Source organism: Protopterus annectens, chromosome 2.part1 (genome assembly GCF_019279795.1).
Source record: "Protopterus annectens isolate FY-2018-M chromosome 2.part1, PAN1.0, whole genome shotgun sequence".
NCBI classification, from domain to species: domain Eukaryota; kingdom Metazoa; phylum Chordata; order Ceratodontiformes; family Protopteridae; genus Protopterus; species Protopterus annectens.
The window spans coordinates 44,980,122-44,992,806 of record NC_056729.1 but is presented as its reverse complement, the minus strand read 5'-3'; positions in this window follow the sequence as shown (position 1 = coordinate 44,992,806).

The following is a 12,685-nucleotide window of genomic DNA, read 5'->3' as shown; positions in this document are numbered from 1 at the left end:
ACCAATAGTAGAGCCAGGCACGTCGTTGTTGAAGAAGATATTCAGGTTGAGTTTACGCACAAACAGCTTCAAGTCCATTAGTGTTTTAGCTAATCTGAAGCCATTGTCAGGTACAAAATTCAACCCTTTCGCTAGTAATTCTGTTAATTCTTGATCAACAATAACTTCAGAGAAGTTGTAGATGAAAAAATCACCTTTTTTGTTTGAATAAACTGTCGGGTACCCCACATTACTAGTTGTATCAGTTTGTTGGGGAGTAACAACCTCTATCAGTGAATGATTTAATTCTTGTACTTGTTCCTCTGAAATCGGTTGTTTTTCCCTAAAAAAGGCTTTTGATTACCATTCTTGTTTTTGTTGTTATTAAAAGATTTAATTCTATTACTTCTCCGAGGTCCCTGCACACTCGAAGAATTACCCTGATCGTTGTCAGAATTACCTTGGGTAGCAGTATGTTCTTCTCTATCATCATTATGAAAACACGACTGTTCTGGTTCTTCATGTCTACCCAAGCTATTCAGTTTTCTTGTCAGGTTTGGGTAGGCAGATTTATTTTGATATGCATGCCTATCCCTCTCGAGTTTCTTGACTTTATTCGCTTTTAATTTGACTAGCATTGAATCAATGCTTGTAAATGATCGATGGTAATCATATTTGTACCTGTAAAAATTGTTGTCAGATTTAATAATATTGTCAAGAGTAGAGGCTTCATCCAAAAGCACAGCAATGTGCTTGGAGTAATTTTTGATCATCAAATCTAATAACTCAGCACCTTGTTTATTGAATAAGGCCTCTAATTCTGAGAGGAAAGCAGCATCAGTAAATAGGCCTGTAGGAGTAAAAGAACTTCGGAGCCCTTTAGGTACAACACCTTCCTTCAGACACTGCTGGAAGTATGAAACTTCCAATTGCAGTTTTTTGATTTTCAACATAAGGTTATCAAGCGACTTTAAGTTTTTTGTAATGTTATCAAAAAGATTACCTTGTTCCAAGGAGTCGGTCGCCGGTAAGCCCGAGTTTGGAGAGTTACTAAACTCAAACGCTGCAGCGTTGTTTGCCCATTCGGCTAAAGAGGGCATCCCAATAAGCGAGTCCGTCTCCCCATTCAGTTCTTGAATGCCAGATGATGCTCCGTTAATGATGCGTGTAGGCAAAATGCCATTCAGGCTCCTGTTGTTGATATTTCTGTCAGCGTTGACAGAGTGATACAGTAAGCCGTTGTTTCTTCCATCAGGCCGGCTCACACCTTCACTTCCCGTTGAGGACAGCACACCCGAGGGTTGCAAGCGGGGAATTTGCCCTGCTGGGATGTCTGCATTGCTGTCACCCGTTGAAATACGGTTAAAGTCTGTAAAATTGCGTCCATGAGTGCCGCTGTGACTCGCACTCATCCGTTCGAAATTGTCAAGTCTGGTATTGATGTTGTCCAGGCACTGTGAAAGCGCTAGCATGAGTGCTGGTAGGTTGGCAGCTTCAGAGATGTTGCTCACACCGTCAGTGCCAAAAATATTAGGAGAACCAGGACTCGAAGGATATATATATATAGATATATTTATATATTATTATATACTACATAATCTTAATGATTAGTATATATTTTTGGCAATCTTTCTTGAAGAAAATTGTTAATTTTTTTATTTTTTAAATTTTAAATTTTAAACTTCATATGGATTTCTATTATATTGTTGCACGGTTCCAGTAGTGCTAAGACCAACGTTTACTCTGTGGTTTGTTTTGTTCACTTCCACAACTCTGCTTTCTGTTTAAGCATGCATTTTGCCTTTAAATCTTAATGCTTTAATTAATCACCTGATTATCAACAGGATAAAAGAAGTGAACTGTTGTCAGTTGGTAAGCTGAAGAAGCTTCTGTGTAACAGGAGCGAAAACGTGTGTTTTTTCTTTTACAAATAAACTACGTTACTTGTTTGGTACCTTGGCTCGTTTGGACAACCGTTCTTTTTAATTTTGTTCCTGTGGATTTACAAAGTTTAGTGTTCAATATGGCCTCCGGTAGTCCTTCGAGTCCTGGTTCTCCTAATATTTTTGGCACTGACGGTGTGAGCAACATCTCTGAAGCTGCCAACCTACCAGCACTCATGCTAGCGCTTTCACAGCGCCTGGACAACATCAATACCAGACTTGACAATTTCGAACGGAAGAGTGCGAGTCACAGCGGCACTCATGGACGCAATTTTACAGACTTTAACCGTATTTCAACAGGTGACAGCAATGCAGACATCCCAGCAGGGCAAATTCCCCGCTTGCAACCCTCGGGTGTGCTGTCCTCAACGGGAAGTGAAGGTGTGAGCCGGCCTGATGGAAGAAACAACGGCTTACTGTATCACTCTGTCAACGCTGACAGAAATATCAACAACAGGAGCCTGAATGGCATTTTGCCTACACGCATCATTAACGGAGCATCATCTGGCATTCAAGAACTGAATGGGGAGACGGACTCGCTTATTGGGATGCCCTCTTTAGCCAAATGGGCAAACAACGCTGCAGCGTTTGAGTTTAGTAACTCTCCAAACTCGGGCTTACCGGCGACCGACTCCTTGGAACAAGGTAATCTTTTTGATAACATTACATAAAACTTAAAGTCGCTTGATAACCTTATGTTGAAAATCAAAAAACTGCAATTGGAAGTTTCATACTTCCAGCAGTGTCTGAAGGAAGGTGTTGTACCTAAAGGGCTCCGAAGTTCTTTTACTCCTACAGGCCTATTTACTGATGCTGCTTTCCTCTCAGAATTAGAGGCCTTATTCAATAAACAAGGTGCTGAGTTATTAGATTTGATGATCAAAAATTACTCCAAGCACATTGCTGTGCTTTTGGATGAAGCCTCTACTCTTGACAATATTATTAAATCTGACAACAATTTTTACAGGTACAAATATGATTACCATCGATCATTTACAAGCATTGATTCAATGCTAGTCAAATTAAAAGCGAATAAAGTCAAGAAACTCGAGAGGGATAGGCATGCATATCAAAATAAATCTGCCTACCCAAACCTGACAAGAAAACTGAATAGCTTGGGTAGACATGAAGAACCAGAACAGTCGTGTTTTCATAATGATGATAGAGAAGAACATACTGCTACCCAAGGTAATTCTGACAACGATCAGGGTAATTCTTCGAGTGTGCGGGGACCTCGGAGAAGTAATAGAATTAAATCTTTTAATAACAACAAAAACAAGAATGGTAATCAAAGCCTTTTTAGGAAAAACAACCGATTTCAGAGGAACAAGTACAAGAATTAAATCATTCACTGATAGAGGTTGTTACTCCCCAACAAACTGATACAACTAGTAATGTGGGGTACCCGACAGTTTATTCAAACAAAAAAGGTGATTTTTTCATCTACAACTTCTCTGAAGTTATTGTTGATCAAGAATTAACAGAATTACTAGCGAAAGGGTTGAATTTTGTACCTGACAATGGCTTCAGATTAGCTAAAACACTAATGGACTTGAAGCTGTTTGTGCGTAAACTCAACCTGAATATCTTCTTCAACAACGACGTGCCTGGCTCTACTATTGGTCTGAAGCTACCAAGCACCTTCAACCCCCCCTTACACTCTGGTTTGTTTACATTTGAAAAGGCTTGTGAATTGGATTTTAGGCAACTACAGTCTTCTAGGGGAATTGACAGAACTTGTAGGAATATTTCCCCAGACCAATTCATGGCATTAAATAAAATCAGTAACTCGGCAGTAAGGGTTACCAAACCAGATAAGGGTGGTGGCTTGGTGATCTTTGATAAAACTGAATACAGTAGACGGATGTCATTAGTACTTGATACACCAGCTTACGCTAACTCATCTCTAAATGAGTTAAACGTCAGTTACAACAGGATTAAGGGATATTTTAGGGATCTCTACCTAGAGGGGAGAATAAACATAGACATGTACAATTTTATTGATATTTCATACCCGAAGGTACCTGTTATGTTTGGGATCCCTAAAATGCATAAAAGCCTTTCTGATCCACCAATGAGAGCCTTAGTGGATGGCAGAAATTCAATCACTCATCCGTGTGCACGACTCATTGAAAGTATCATCAGCAATTACCTTAACAACATCTCCCAAATCTGCAAAGATTCTTGGTCTTTCCTCAGCTTGATTAATGACATCGATTTCGATCCTAGTTACAACTTTTTAACAATCGACGTGGTCGATCTGTACACATCAATACCACACGATGTGGCTATTGAATGAATCGAACTCATGCTGAAGGACTGTGGAGCATGTAACAATGACATTTATTTAGTGACAGTACTATTAGATATAGTGCTGTCTTCTAATTTTTTTCTTTTTGATGGTCATTATTTTCTGCAAAAGAAAGGCATAGCTATGGGGTCCCCATGTGGCAGCAGTGTTGCAAATATTTTTGTGGCCTACTGGGAGAAGAATTTCCTATTCAATCATGGCCCATTTGTTAAAAACTCAAGGATCTACACCCGGTTCCTTGATGACGTCTTTGTCCTATTTCAAGGCAATGAAAATGATGCTTCAAACTTACTATCATATATGAACTCTACCACCGAGTTTTTGAAATTCACCCATCATTTTTCAACATCCATTATTGATTACCTTGATGTTGAATTATTCAAGGACACTAATAACAACAGATTCTGTTCAACCATCCACAGAAAGGCCACATACTGCAACTCGTTTCTACACTTTTCCAGTTGCCATCCCTGGAGACAAAAGAGATCTATTGTCAAAGGGCAACTTGTGAGGGCTGCTCGCATGTGTAGTACTCCTGATGCCTTCGAGCAGGAATGCTCATTACTTGCGGAGATGTTTGGTAGTCGCGGATACCCTGTGGAGCTCATCTTTGACCTGATAGGTGAAGTGACATCAAAACGAAGAGAAGGTTTTTATCTACCGTTACTTCAAACTAATGTACACAATAGAATTGAGGCGAATATCGTCCAATCAAGTGATAATCAATCCTCAGTAGAGGCCAATAACTTGGCAGCCCTTCACACTCATTGTGACACTAATTTCTCTACAGCCTTTGTCTCGTCATTCAATTTACACTCAGGACTTTTATGTTCCATAATCCGCAAGAACTGGTACTTTATCACCAATGCTGGATTACATGACAGACTGGGCAAGACTCCACTATTCACTTTCAAAAGAGGCTCCAATCTAAAGGATTTGTTACAGAGAAATCACTCAATAGACCTCATGTCTAGACAAAAAGGCACTTTTTCCTGTGGTTGTTGCAAATGGTGCACACATTTACGAATAGGGAACTCTTTTAGTATTGGTAATAGGAAGTTCACCATTAATCATAAAATTAATTGCAACACCAAATCCATCGTGTATATAGCGTTTTGCGAATGCTGTAATGCATTCTATGTTGGTAAGACTGACCGTCGGTTCAGGGACCGCATGTACCAACATTTATACGCTATCAGGAACAACAAGACTGATAATGCTCTTTCAAAACACATATGGGACAACCATGGTCACAGCTTCAAATTCATGGGCATAGACCAGGTACTTTGTGACAAAGGGGAGGGCCCCAGTCACTGTTGTTAGAGACCCGTGAGTTAGAATGGCAATTACAACTAGATGCCTTTTCTTACCCGGGTCTAAACGACAATTGTAACATAGCCTGCATCTTAAAATACAGGAGTTACTTAAGGTAGTGGTTCTATTTAATTAATTAATATTCTCAGTAATATTTTGTTTGCTGGCTTTGAGATATCAACTTACCTTACACCCACCTTATATACCCAGTTTCACTAAGGTTCTCCTTATATGGGTGTATGCACACCTTTAGGCTTATTAAGGCATGGGGAGGTAGCATGACATAGGTTCGAGGGCAGACAGTTCTCACATATTTTTTTATTAAATACGAACCAAGAAACAGCTTGTGTAGACTCGTAGATTTTTAATTATATTTTTAAATACATTTTTAAACACCTTCCCACTAGCTTAATAACTAACCGGACTTGTCAGATAGAGTCATTAAACTGTTATGGTAGTCAGGTTAGGTAACTGTAAAATTTTTAGTTAGTGTTGATTACACATTGTCAAATTTTAATTATTTGGTATGATTCTGTGAACAATATATATAGATATATTTATATATTATTATATACTACATAATCTTAATGATTAGTATATATTTTTGGCAATCTTTCTTGAAGAAAATTGTTAATTTTTTTATTTTTTAAATTTTAAATTTTAAACTTCATATGGATTTCTATTATATTGTTGCACGGTTCCAGTAGTGCTAAGACCAACGTTTACTCTGTGGTTTGTTTTGTTCACTTCCACAACTCTGCTTTCTGTTTAAGCATGCATTTTGCCTTTAAATCTTAATGCTTTAATTAATCACCTGATTATCAACAGGATAAAAGAAGTGAACTGTTGTCAGTTGGTAAGCTGAAGAAGCTTCTGTGTAACAGGAGCGAAAACGTGTGTTTTTTCTTCAACATATGTACAAAGGTTGACAGAGGTGTGGCTCGAAGCACATACACAGGGCCAATATTGACATGCTGCTGTGATACCCTCATACATTTACTGCTGTAACAGGGTTTATTGCAACATATGTCCTATGAGTCATATGAGGTCAGTAACTGTCACGGCCTTCACAATCTACAGACTGCAATCCTCACACTACCTTCTGCAGTCCACAGATAAATTCTCCATGGCTAACACATGAAACCAAAGGCACAACACTGGCCAGTCTGCAGATGACCTTGTAGATGGGGATTCCTCATAAACATGGAACTGACATGGCAGGTATTGCAACATGTACAACAGCCATATCCAGACAAACACTGTTAAAACAACATTACTTCAAATGCAGTATAGCAGCACTTACAGTCTGTAGTCAGGTCAGGCACATCCCCCTCCTGTTTGTTGCCCTCTTTCTACAGTGTATGTTGTTAGAAGTAAATCCCCAATCCATCTGAGATGCTGTTTGCCAAACAACAGATCTAATTCCTGCTCACAGGGAATGAAAAGGGCCAACACCACCATGATGTTCCTAGATATTGGAGTGTGTTTCCCTGCAATTGACTATGGGAATGTTACCACAGCTGTTCCACATGCAATCAGCTAGGAGAGGGCTGCAGTTTCTGCAGAGGTCATCAGCTGATCATGAGCATCCCTTAAATTACACATGCTGCTGCCTAAGCATAGCAGGTGTGGGCCTCCCACATCCACCAGAGAGGGGGTGGGAGAGGCAGACAGAGGCAATACCTGTCAGGGAGGGGTGGGAGAGTAAAACTGTAGCATGTTTGTGTCACACACCTGCCAGCACAGGGTATTAAACCCCCGACAACTATATAGTGCTATCACAGTTAGAAACAGTTATTGGATGCGCCACATGGGTTACCTGCTGTGGAGCACTCAGAACATTTATGTGATGGTGAGCGACATCTGCAACAGGGATACGGTACATATAAGGTAGGTGATGTACACGTGCCTCTCTGCATGAACAGGTGCCAGCGTCAACACAGCCACAGTCTCACAGGGACGCACACACATTGAAACACTTGGCAGGGCCAGGAGTACAACTCATCAGTAGTGGGATTGCCACAACACATCACTGTGCAGGTATCACGTGCACCACACGGGTCATATGAAGGTCGTAAGGATGCCATCAGCAGGATTATGAAAGTAGGGCATTTCAAATGTACTGTGAGTGAGTAGATTAAAATGCATTGCTCCCTACAGAGACAGTGAGACACACACAAAACATCCACAACTGACACGTGTGAGTATAGAACTCCTGAACGAGGTCTATATCACACTACAGCATGGAGCTGTTATAGGACCCACCACAGGGATTAGTAGAGACCTCCTTCCCCAAAGGTGTATTTCTCAATGGATGACATCAGCAGGATTATCAAAGTAGGGCATTTCAAATGTCCTGCGAGTGAGTAGCCTAAAATGCATTGCTCCCTACACAAACAGTGAGACACACACAAAACATCCACAACTGACATGTGTGGGTATAGAACCCCTGACCAAGGTCTATATCACACTACAGCATGGAGCTGTTATAGGACACACCACGGGGATTACTAGAGAAATTTTTCCCAAAGGTGTATTTCACAATGGATGACATCAGCAGGATTACCAAAGTAGATTATTTCAAATGTACTGCATGTGACTAGCCTATACTGCATTGCTCCGTACACAGACATTGGAACACACACAAAACATCCAGAACTGCCACACTCCAGCAGTACACAGTTGCCGGGCATGCTACAGGGATTACTGGGCTACAAACTTCCCAGAGGTGTATTTCTAGGTTGGTGACATCAGCAGCCTTGGCAAAGTTGAGTATATGAATTGTAAGGAGTGTGAGTACCCTAAAAAGCATTGCTCTTTACACAGTCAGAGACAGACACACACACACAATTGCCACTGCCCTAGGCTTAAACAGCCGAGATTGGCGAAAAAAAAACTAAAAGTTTTTTTTTATTTATTTTATTGTTTGCAATGCCAATGGCCTTATACTTGGCCATTGGCATGCTTCCTCAATGATATGCAGACTTTATTTGGAGCTGTCATAGCTCCGTTTTGGATTTTGCAGAAATGTACTCGGTTACTAACCGAGTACATTTCTGCAGATAACACTTGTCTTGCATGGACTATTGCAAGCTTCCTCGATTGCAAAATCACCTCATTTGCATGAATTTCTATTACAAATGAAGTGATTTGCATACCAGGGCTTAGTCCATGCATGATTAGTGCAGGAGCTCTCATGCACACCCCTGCAGGCTGTTTCTGGATCGCACGGCAGACATATTGCCTGCTAGGGCTCCTGCACTAATCATGCACGCTGTGCAGGGCATCGAGAATCCAGGGGCATGTGCAACATCCCCAATGGAAACTGAGCATAATGGAAAACATCAGACTTTGGCAGTGAAGTCCTACAAACCAGTAAATCAAAATTACTCAGTTGTTGAAAAACCACATTAATTTTTCCTGAAGGAGAAGAAGATTTTACCAGAATAACTGAATCATACTAATGTGTTGTATATAAAATGAGACAAGATCATGTAACCATAACCAAAATCATGCAACCTGAAAAAATAATAAAACATTTTTTGCAAAACTAGTTCTTTGTAGATCCAAAAGCATCCGATGTGTATAATTATTTAAAATATGCAAAATAATATATAAATGGAATTAAATATATTTATATAGGGATTCATTTTCAAATATTGAAAGACCAGAATCACTAAAGTTATTTTCGTGAGATGAAAATAACAAAGTTTAAAATCCCTAATCACAGACTTTTTCCCAGGGCAGCTAAACACTTGCCTATTGTGAGGAAATATGCCCTATCCCCAATGTAGTGCGATCCCAGAGTTGGTATATATAGTTGGGGGGTGGGGGCGTTGCCCCCCCATCTAGATGGATTTTATATGGTTCAGTGTGTACTGTGTAGTTTTGGACAAGTGTTTACTTGCCCTGAGAAAACGTTTGTGATTAGTGATTTTAACTTTCATTATTTTCATCTTGCGAAAATAACGTTTGGGAAAGGTAATCTATATATATATATATATATATATATATATATATATATATATATATATATATTAGCAACATGAAAATTTTCATAAGTAAACAAAAATAAAAATAAACAGTAGCAGTTCTAAAGCTTGGATATACTACTATGCATGTGCTGAGTAATAACAGCTTTACTGTCATTAAGTCGGGGGGTAGCAGCATTTAACAGAATTTGATACTGTAATTACTATTGTTCCAAACATGTTGCTCACACAACACTCCCGTCAAATAAAATTAACAGTGTCAATAATGGAGAACATTTTTTTTTTAATTCTGACAAACCTGGGCATATCTACTGATTGTATTTTTAATGTTGCCATTCTTGATATGATAAATGTGTTCCTAAATCATTTCTCTTAAAGTTCATTCTATATTCCTGATGTAAAATGCTTCACATGATGAACACACAACCAGATATATCACTGCTCTGGATCCACAGTTAACTTTACCGAAGTGCTTAAAGAAAAGAAAAACTCTCAAAATAGCACCATTATTGTACATTTTGATACAGCAGCATTATTTGCACATACTGCTCTTTCTAGTAAACATGCAGCAGTGTTCCATAGTTAGTATTTACACTTCCCGCAAATAAGCTGTTCAAGCTTGCCCATCTCTTGAATATAAAAGTGAGTGTTTGTCCTAAGATGTCTCTAGTACTGTCAAAGTGTGACACTGGTTTTCAGTTCTTCCAAGTGATACACAACACCATGGATATTATTGTAATAAATGAGTACAATGGCCCTATCCATGCTTTTCCCAACTTTTCCAGAGTCCATGTACTCACCATTAATAGATGTTAGGATGGGTGAAAATCTGACATTTCTGTGACTAAGAGTTTTCCATATGGTACTGTCCAAAAGACACCAGGGTAGTTTCTATTCATAAACATGTGTTCTAACTTTTTTGCATTCTTGTTCAAAATTTTCTGTAATCTTAAATGCTCCAGGAGAGGCATATCGTCCAATCTTTAACAAGAGTGCCTTTTTCTTTATCAGGACGATAATTCATGGTGTAAATATGAATAAGAGAATGTCTCTTTTTCAAAAAAAGTGACATCAAAAGCTCCTTAGTCTGTATCATTGTAAACAGTAACATCCAGATTACTTATTTTGTCCTCAGTAATGTGACAGTTGAAGCTCAGAAATTAAGAGGTCTCTCATGATTTCAGGAAAATTCTAACTTGTCCACACAGTAATCCCGTAACATAAACATGTCATCTAGGTGTCTAAAATATATCTCCCAATAAATGTTTTTCTCATTGTCTCAGTACAAGTTTGGCGTAAACAGGGGCACATACTGATCATTGTAAGGTGAACATCCACCTTTATTTTCAAAAGAGAGGCAAACTTGAAAAACTTATTTGAGCACATTGCAGCCATTATGGGACATTGCTGCATATTTACTAGTAAGTGTGGCATGTGTAAACAATACTGCTATATTAACTTGGACAAGGGAGCAATTTTTGCGATTTTTTCCTATCCTTAGCACTTGGGCAAAGATAACCATTGATCCAAAGAGTGGTATAACCATCCATGTGTTCATCATGTGAAGCATTCTATGGTGGGAAGATGGAATGCACTTTAAGATAAAGAATTTATAAATACAAAAGAAAAAAACGCCTTATGCAGATGTCTATCATATATTTATTTCCACTATTTTTTATTATATTTCTTGTATTTATGTATAATCTTCTTGGCTTGTTTTGAAGTGTGCTTGCATGGTGATGTTGTCTGTGCCATTTAAGGAAAGTATTTATTTATTTCCATAATGGTGCGCTGGTTATTTTAAATTGCCCTTTTAGAAATTTTTAAAATGGTCAATTGTGGTATGTCACTTCCTGTTTTTAAGTATTTAAGATATGTGTTCTTAATACTTTAGTGTATTGTCTCTGATGAAGCCACAAGGGGCTTGTGGCGAAAACGCTCGACTTTTGGATTAATAAACTTGCGTTCAGGCTCTTTTAACTGTTGGAATAAGGTTGCTGTGGCGTTTTTTTCTTTTTTACTAGTCGGCTTTTGTTTGGTACTTGTCAATTTATAAATACAAATCAGTATTAGGAAGACGAACATTAAAAATGTCTTCATTAGACATGCTCAGGTTTGCACTGATTAAAAAAAAATCATCATCCATTACTGATAGGGTTAATGTTACATCAGGAAGCGTTGTTTTGGGGGGCACATCTATAACAATGAGAATTACAGTAGCAACTTCATTTAAAAGTATCTACTCCCTCAGGACTTAATGACAGTATCAGTATTATTAGTATATTGAAGCTAAAAATCCTTCAGTCTTTACTATTGCAACTGATGACTTTTATTTTTCTCATTTGTGTTTACTCAAGAAAACATTTCATGTTGCATATACACACACATAAACACATTGATATGGCTATACTGTTAAAAATGAAACTCCCAAATGTTGATGTGGTTAACATGAATTTAAAATTATCAAAAATGTAACATTGACACTTTACTTTGCACATGCTTTGAGGAATAATCTTGGAATATTCAACTTTTAAACTGTGTTTTTATAGGGTACAACTCATACCCCCAGACACTCTTTTAATATTTACTCTGATTTGAGAGATCACACAGTCCTTCGGGAAAGGGCATAACTCCAAACCCCAGAGATTGTGTGATCTCACACAACTGTTGACCATCTGTTTTGCATTTATACATTATTTTGCATATTTTTACTTTATGCATACACAATTGGTGTTTTTAGATCTACGAATAACTAGGGTGGCACAGTGGTTAGCATTGTCACCTTACAGCAAGAGGTTCAGTTCACAGCTGGAGTACCTTCTGTGTGGGGTCTGCATGTCCTCCATGTGTTCAAGTGGGTTTCCTCCTGGAGTTCTGGTTTCCTCCCACATTCCCAAGACATGCTGCAGGTGGACTGGCATTCTACGTTGGCCCTAGGTGTGTGTATGTGTGTGCCTTCTGCAGAAGATTGGGCTCCAGGCTCACAACTCAACACTGTAAAACTCTACTGCCACTCATTCTGCAGGCTGATGATCTGTTGTGTCAAACCCTAATGGGAGCAGCCAATAGGAGAAGAAGGTCTACAAATAATTAGTTTCTTGAAGAATGTCACATGGTTTAAAAAACTGTCACATTACATTGGTACC